The sequence below is a fragment of the Chaetura pelagica genome, unplaced genomic scaffold (assembly GCF_000747805.2).
Source record: "Chaetura pelagica isolate M959 unplaced genomic scaffold, ChaPel_1.0 scaffold315, whole genome shotgun sequence".
NCBI classification, from domain to species: domain Eukaryota; kingdom Metazoa; phylum Chordata; class Aves; order Apodiformes; family Apodidae; genus Chaetura; species Chaetura pelagica.
The window spans coordinates 1,476,190-1,485,343 of record NW_009953187.1 but is presented as its reverse complement, the minus strand read 5'-3'; positions in this window follow the sequence as shown (position 1 = coordinate 1,485,343).

The following is a 9,154-nucleotide window of genomic DNA, read 5'->3' as shown; positions in this document are numbered from 1 at the left end:
CTCTGCCCGCCGCGCTGGCTGCCCCGGGGCTCCCGGCATCTCCATCCAGCCCCGCAGAACCGTATCTCCTTCGTGAGGCTTTCGGAAAGAGAGTTTTGATGGTAAAGAAGCACGACGGAAAGTGGATTAGTCTACAGGCTGTGGCCCAGAAATGCCTGGCACCCGGAGCCTGGGGTTTTGTGTGGCCTGTAACCTGGGACGTGGCGACTGCTCGTGCAAATTTTCCTTTGGGGATGCTGCTGTAATCCATTTAGGAAACTTTATCAGCATGCTAGGGAAACTGAGGCTCAAGAAAGCTTTCCCCTGAAACAGCTTTCTTGGTATCTCTTATCTGAAGGAAGTAACAATAACTCTTTGCAATTCTCTGTATATGGGTTTTAATACAGCATGAACAAGGCAAGATTGCATTTAAAAACTTTTTAAAATTCGGGCAAAATATATTAATACGTTGTGCTCTTTAAATTTTTTATGTTGTTTATGTACATTTTGCTTATTTCTGTACCATTACCAGTGTAGTTTTAGGTCAGACATTCATGCAATTTAAACTTTTGCAGAGTGTAGGTTAGCTTCTTGTCAGTTTAATTATACTTGAATAGATGCATATGAAATTGAAATGCTGAATTTGGTGATAAGTGAATGCAGGTTTTTTTGACCAGTAAAGCACATACCATATTTCTGGTTGTGTAAGAGTTTTAAAATGATATAACCTAGTTTTGTGACTTCTGCAAAGTAAACACAAGACTGAGAAGGATCACCTGGCTTATAACAATTTACCAGTCCCTTGTGTGTCTTGTTCTGTGGGGATTTTGGGAGATGTGTCTCCCAAATAATAATTTTAATATTACTTTGCTGTTAAGCTGAAAAGCTCCAGGAACATGTCCAGACCTTGCCCCTGCTGTGCCCTATTGGGCTGCTAAATGCATCATTTAGCAATTTGAGTGATCTGGGTGAGCTCCATCACTGCTTAATGAGAGCAATTCTTCAAATAATGCATTTACATCAAGAACAGATCTGATGATATATAATGTTATTGAATGTTCATGTTTTCATAGTAGTACTATTACCTAAGCAAAAAGAATCTTAAGATTTAGACATGAAGACTGTTGAGACATGAAGAGCATACCAGTCCTAGATACTTAAGTCTTGCTCTTAAAGACCCACTACAAAACATATCAAGCTTGACAAGATGGTTTCTGAGGTGGTGTTTTTCAAAAGCCTTTGAGAGCCAGCAGTCCAGCTCTTACAGCTACAAAGTCTCAAAGAAAGTGGAAAAAGGGCTTTTGAATACCTTATTCATAAGTTCTGACCAATTTAAGATCCACCTACTATTACTCAGTAAAAAAAACAACACAAAAAACAAACATAATTGTTTGATTCCACTAACAGCAATGTTTGCAATAAGTAAATGTAAAGTTTCTTAGTGTTTACATAATTGTAGCAGTAGTATTTTTCACTAGTGCATCTGTGACTTTTTATGGAATTGAAAGACTACATAGGCCATATACCTCTTGTTATCTTACATTAAAGCTATAAATGCCTTTAAGTTTTAACAGTCTTAGAGTTGAAGGTGGAGCGTACATCTGGTTATCAAGCATGGTAGAGTACCTTGTTAGCAAAAGGTATTTACTTAAAAAGGCCAGGTGGATTACAAATTGTCCTGTATCAAAACTAAAGCAAACAGAATAGTTGGGACTATGTTGTGAAGTAGATACCAGTGTTCCTACAGAGGCAGTAGGAACTTTTGCTCTGTCTCACGCAATCTACCTGATTCCACTAGCTCGGGTGCCAGCAGCCAACGTGCTGTTCCCAATATTATTTTATGCAGTCCTGGGTTTAATGCTCACAAGATGGTGGTTGTTGGTGTTAACCAGAATGGAAGTTCCCCTACAGCTTGTGGTTGGTCAAACATAGTCTTGGACTGAGAAAATGTAGGATTTGCATAAGTTTTTGCTTCTTAAAGTGAGTTGTTTTCAAAATGAGTTAGCTGTTCAACTATAGTGGAGGGTTTTTCCCTCCAAACAACAGGTTACCATGGGGAAATGCAACTTCTACCTGTATTGACGCATTGGCAACAAAAGCAAAAGGTTGGTCTTGTATCTTGGCTTTTAAAAAACGAAAACACAACTTCCCTGAACTTCACAAAACAGGCAGTATTTTGCAGAGACACAGTACATTTGCTCAGTTTCTCATTATCCTTCATAAGAAAGAGCTATATTGAAACATGTATATATGGGTAGCTAACAAGAGTCAAGCATCAAGTTTAGAACATTAGAAGTAACTATACTAAAGTGACAGGCATTTCCCTGCCTGACTGGAGTTCACAAATAATTTTTGTTAATTACCGTCTTGTGATAGTTATTGTCTAAGAGATAGGAAAGATGTGCAAGGAGTGTGTCTGTGACTTCTTGCATCTTTTGCATAGCTGAGGGATTAAGAGGTATTTCTAGAGATTATTAACCACTTTAATGGCCAAAGGGTTCTGCACACACCAGAGTTGTCTGTTTCTTCCCATCAAGCTCTGTGTGTGCCACATTAATATCTCCTTCACCAGGAAATTCTGCTTGCTCTTCTGCCTACATTTTCAAAAGAGGATACCTGGTTGACCTGCATACCCAGTGATTTGTTTAAGTATCTGCTGTGCAGTTTTCTTTATTAAATGTTTCTATTTGTCAGCTTGCACAGGTAAGTCTTACTCTTGGAGGTGGAAGAAAGGGATTTGCTGACATTTCTTTGGTTAAGTTCTGATTTCCTGGTCTTACAGATGGTCTAATTAGTGGCAAAAACTGGTAAGCATGTGCTTGTGCCTTGCTCAAAGCCTACTGATAGTGTCATCTAAAAACATTCAAGAAGGATGATCATTTTCTCATGCAGAACTTGTGTGTTACACTTAAGGGGTCCCGTTTTTAAAATTTGTTTTATCCCAACCATGTATACTTGAATATATAATAATATATTAGTATATATTAATATATATAATTAATATATAATAATATATAATAGAATTAAGCAATTTTTATTAGGGGATCTGGAGAGAAATCTGAGTGTTGCCACAAAAAGCTAACTGCTGTAGCAGCTAAATAAAGGCAGTTAACAGAAATATTGTCATTCTAGCATGTCATGTGCTAGCATTGTCATGTGCTAGCATGTCATTCTAGCATGTGCTTTCAGTAAATACATTGGAATGGGAATACAGAAGAATAAAGAAAGAATAGCTATGTGAGGTTTTTTTTCTGCAAAAGTTGTAAGTAGCTAGTGGGTTTTTCCAGGATTTTCCTTATCACCCCAGGTAAGGTGGTGGCTATTTAAAATTCCTTGATCTTTTATGCTGGCCAACACCATGTGTGTCTGCATGTAATCACCTTTGGTCTGCTTGTTTCCATTACCTTTTCCAGTGCAAGGCTTTCATTCAGACTGACCTGTTCTTTTGTAAAGGCTATTTTTTGGGAAGAAAAGTGATTTTCTTTATAGTTTATGACACCATGGACTTCTGGTGTCTCTTCTATTGCTGTGTGAATTGCAAATGAGCAGAGCCTCCCTGTCCAAGATCTAACAGACGAAGTAAGGGAAAGGAAACAATTTACTTTCCTAACTGGAATTACTGTTTAGTGAAAGGTAATGGAAGATATAAGAATTCCATCATTTTAGGCCAAAAAAAAAGTGCAACAGATATGATTTTAATGAGTTCATAACTTTCCAGAAAAGAAACTGGAAATCAAGCTTAACAGCTAAGCATGATAACAAATCAATGTGATAATAAGACATATTTCACCCCCAGGGACTTTCTTCCTCAAATGTCTTTTGTCGGTAGCTGGATAGGCATTGCAGATAGGTTTAACTGGTATGAAAGAAACCTTAGCTTTTGCTTTATTTCTGTTCCTCTACAGGTTTTGACCTTGGTAGCTACCAGAATACAGATGCATGTGGTGGGTCTGGACCAACCACTGCAGAAAACCTTGCCCAGTTCCATATATGCCTATGGCAAAGACCTATGGCTCAAAGATCTGCCTAGTGATTTTATGCTTTTGATTGTTGTATTTCATGTTCTTATTTTTGATAGAAAAAGTGATCTTAAATGTTGGCTAAAATTTTGATGTAATGTCTATATAGATTTTTTTTTATGAATGTGACAGTCTAGGTCTCATTTCATAAAATCATAGAATGGCAAGGATTGGAAGGGGTCTCTGGAGATCATCTAGTCCAACCCCCCTGCTAAAGCAGGTTCACCTAGAGCAGGCTATACAGGATCATATCCAGGTGTGCCTTCAGAGAAGGGGACTCCATCAACTCCCTGGGCAGCCTGTTTCAGTGCTCTAGTTACCCTCAAAGTAAAGTTTTTCCATGTGTTTAGACAGAACTTTGTTTTCCAGTTTGTGCCCATTGCCCCATGTCCTGTTGCTGGGTACCACTGAAAATAGTCTGGCCCCATCCTCTTCACACCTATCCTTTATATATTTATTGTGTTCACTTTTGTTATGCTCTGTAATGAGATTGTCTTAGTGGACTGGGAGAAAGAACTCTGGTTTTGCAGCCTTACTGCAAATTGGAGATTTTGTATGAGCAGGATAGGGAAAGTAACAATGTGAAGGAAAGCTTCAAAGTGCTGGTCAAGGTCTGCTCTCCTTCCTGTCAGCCTATATGTTAAAAGGAACATGAGACAGCTGGTAAACACTTTTTCTTTTTTAAAATCAGAAGTATTATCAGTTCATCTTCTCTAATGTTCCCACTTGCAGATTTTTGACCCTAGGTTTGCTTGTTGCTCTACAAATAGCACCACCCCAAATAAACCCTTTTGCTATTCATAAGGTCTGAAATTTATTCCTTGAATTTTCCTTAAAATAACTATTTTTGAAGTTTTACTTTTTTAGTACTGAAATTGAATTTTTCAAGATTTTAGTACATATACTTTGTATATGTATCTACTGAAAAACTATTTATAATCTTCTTTGAGCTTGCCTCAAGCCAAAACATGGGTAACTTTGTAGGTGGAACTGCTTGGAAAATACCTATCTTTTATAGCATTTGCAAGCTGAGCTTATAAGGATATTCCATCCTTGTAGTTCTGCTGTTACATTAAAATGAGATAGGCATGCTATAATTGCTGCTGCAAAACCATTGTCTGACCTTTATTTTAACAGCACTCTTGTTATGAGCAGAACTAAATGGTGACTATGCTGCCATAGGAAACAGTGATCACACTATTTTGTAACTGTACATTATAATCAGGAACAGTATGGCACAAAGTTCAGTCCTCAAGATTAGAACCCCATACAGAACAAGAATGCATTAGGACACACTTCCTGTCTGACCTTATTTTAGCAATGCTGGAAATGCCACACTAGGTGTGTCTTGCAGTGCCAACACAGTTGCATCAGGCTATCCAAACCTCCTACAAGCAAGCCTGTGAAGTGTTCCCTGAAGGTAATTTCTAAGTCTTTCTTCTCCTTTCCTGGTAAAAACATTTCCTTTTGAAATCAACACAGACTTACACAGTGTGCATCAGAGAACAGAAGCTGGCTTGTAAATTAAAGCTTCAGTTGCCTTTGAATGTGTTTTTCCAATAAAGCAGTCCTGAGGTGATTTCTGTTGCATTGAGATGAGGGAGTCTCACACCATCATGCTAGGATGTGTGTAAGATATTCAGAGTAAGTCAAGCCTGCCCAGGAGGAAACAGGTTGTAAAGTGACAGGCGTTCCCAATTATCAGGCTATCATGAAAAACATGTGGTTACAAATATAGTGGTTCAGAATTTCTCTTACCATCTCTGAAATGCACAAGCTCTTGGGGAAGAAAAAAAAAAGAGCTCCTTATGAGAACATTTGTCTGTAACAAATCTAGCAAAAGTTCAATAGAAAATGAATTTCTACACTTTTAGTTACAAATCCAGAGCTTTAAAAATTGTTATAGTGAAAGAGGAGTAGCAACTGAAAATGCAAATGAAAGAGGAACATGAGGGAGAGAGTGAAGAAGGACAGAGGAATGTGCTAAAATTCAGTAAAAATGTGAACAGCTCTTTGAAAACATACTGAGAAATTAAGTAAAGACTGACAGTGTGTATGCAGGATGATTTGTAGCTGTGCATTCAAAAGTAGTGTGAGGGGAATTATTATGAAGAAAACTCAGTGGCATCTTCTTACCTGAAGGTAGAAATGGCTAATAGAGATCCACTTTCCTCTGTTTTCTGTGCATATTGGAACACCAGCTCTCCCTCCTGACACTTGCACGTGGTTTCCTTTGCTGAGAGAAAACAACAGGGTATTGCTCACTTGGATGGAGGATTTCTTAAGGACATTTGTCAGTATGACACTTGTTTGGTCTATTGAGTCTATATTTGGATTTGTCAGAAGTAGGAAAAAGGAAGGCATACTTATTTTACCTTCTCTTATGGAAAAGAAAACCCTCACTAAATAGCAGTGTAAAGATCTAGTCAGTCTTGCTTTTCTCAGAGAATTGCAAAGCTAAGTGTTTGCATCCATAAAGGATGCATGCCCTGTCATTGCAAATTCCACGTACAAGTCATTGACACCTTGGAGAGCAAGTGGGATCTTATTTGCACAATTGACTTTCTGGTGTGAGTTTTGGCAGCTGTGCGGAGCATTGGAACTGCAGAAAGCTCTTTCTGCTCCACAGCACAATGAGAAATCTCCCAGCTTTGGTATGCTATGAGAATTGGGTGAGTCATTGAGTTAGACAGTCTCATGGGGCAAGGTGGCCTTGCCCCAGAATGAGCTGATGCTTCTGCACTGATGCTACTACTACTGTGTGCTTGTATAATTTAGAACATTTAGTTATAATTGGAAATGTAGTACAGTATTCATTCTGTAGCCTATTTCTTATTCTTGGATGATAGCTAGTTCCTTATTAGATAAGTGATGTATTGTGCTCCTGTGCTTCTTCCTACTGCTGGAATTACATAGAGCTGTTAAAAGACTCTTGTTACCTAAACTCTTTCAGTGGTAAAACACATTTGTTTAAATGTTTATTACAGACCTACAGCAAATGGGCTAAATGTAGGGGGAGGGGAACCACTTAGTCTCAAATTCAGGCTCTGTGCTTTTGAGGTCAAGGCTTTGTGGATATATATCAAAGTGTAAATCCTACCCCTCCTTCTCTGGTTTCTCTTTTATTCACTCTTCCCCTTCCTTCATTGAAATAACATGCTTCTGGAATAAATATTCTGGAAAAGCAACTGTGTGGGAGTTTTGTGGTATAGTTTGAGGCCAATTTCAAAATACTTTTTGCAGAGTTTTTTCTTGTGCACTGTGGTATTCTATCCACTTTAACAGAAAAAAACCCCCAACAACTAGATTTGCTTCAGTTGCACCTAACAGATCCTGGGGGACTGTTTGTAGCTGCAGCATGTCCAAAGGAATACAAAACAAATAGTTTTACCAGTTATTCTTGTAATACAATGAATTTCATGTAAAGGCTCCACAATAATTTGAACAGAGTTTTCTCTTTATTTTATATTTTCTCTTAATTCCCCCAGGAGAATAACAGAAGTGGATCAGAGTTCTTGTCCCTCCTGGTTAGCATGGCATGCTTCTTTTGCACTATCTGCTAAGGTGGGCCAGTTCTAGCAGAAGACTGCCAGAAGGTTGCACTGAGCTATGCAGTTCATGCAGTAACTGTTACTCATCTGGGAAAGGACCTCAGGAACTCTAGTCCAACCTCTGGCTCTAAGCAGGGTCAGCTGTGAACTCTGAGTGGGTTACTAAGGTCTTTATCCCATGGGACCTTGGAAAGGGATGGAGACTGCACAGCTTCTCTGGGGAACCTGTTTCACTGCTTGGCCATCTTCGCAACAGAAAAGGTTTTCCTTCGATTGTGTCAGAACCTCCTGCTTTAATGTATGATCAGTGCCTCCTGACTTCCTGTCGTGTACCTCTGTTAAAGAGCCTTATTCAATTGTTTCAGAATGATAAAGCATTTAAAGGAGCTTTATTCAGGCATTTAACTGTGTAGGTATTGGCTGCTACTGGGTGCCCTCCTTACACACAGCCATCTTTTTTTCAGTCTCAGAAGACCCAGTCCTCTCATCCTGTCCTAATAGGGTATTTTCTTAAGCCTCCTGACCCTCTTGATGGCTTGATACTGCAACAACTGTTGGAGATAGGCTTTTTCTCCAAGTGAGACTGCTGAAGGTGAAAAACTTCCAATTCTGTTTGAAACAAGACTTAATAATCTTGTGTTTCAGTAAGAATGGAGCTGTAGGATCCCTGCTCTGTATCAAATGCTGGGTTTATCTTAATTTAAAGTTTGCTTGTTGAGTAGAACCTGCTTCAGTTTGGAAGTCTCTGCCTCTGCCCTGTAGCAGGAGCATTCACTGTCCATGAAAAGCCCTTGTGGCTCTGGTCTGAGGGTGCCTGTGAAGGCAGGAGGGTACAGGTACAGTCTACCCAGAGTGTGGCCTGGAGTGCTGACCTGAAAACAGTAAGATGTTCTTCGGATAAGAGCCTAATTCATGCTGTCATCTCTCTGCTGTGTTGGTAGACTTCAAAGAGCCATAACCATGCTCTGGAAAAATAGCAGCTAAAGACAAACGCAAGGGTTCATCCTCAATGCTTCTGAGCTCCTTGAGGCTCTGCCTGACAAGGTGAGTCACACAGCAGCCTTTCTGTTTGAGGGAACAAAAATCTGTGCCCTGGAAGCACGTCCTCCCTGTCTGATGCAGCCGCTGCCGGGATTTCTCGGCCAAGCCAGGTGCTGGTGCTCGGGGTGCCCTGCCTGGTGCGCACGGGGGCTGGGGATGCAGGTAGCGCCCTTCCTCTTCCTGAAGGGCATCCCGGCAAAAACCTAACCCAGGAATGTGCCCTAGGTAATGAAACAGTAATGCCTTAATGCCTGGTGCTGCATTGGGAGACTTTTTGGTGTCAGATTGTCAAGTTACACTAATGTAGTCAGTGCACTCACTGGAGCTTGTGATCGATTTGCATGACAATCGTGTTGTTTTTCTCCCCTTGATAAATAACACTTTGCTCCTTGCTTGTCTTTTTATAAAAAAACCCATTATTTTTATGCCCTTCTATGTCCCACCGACTCATTTTCCTGCTGTTTTCCTTCAAGCCTGCACGCCGCTCCCGGTTTCCCGGGCGGGCACCCGGGCAGAACCCGAACGGCCGCCTCCCTCCGGGGCTCCTGCCTTCAGCAGCCACCG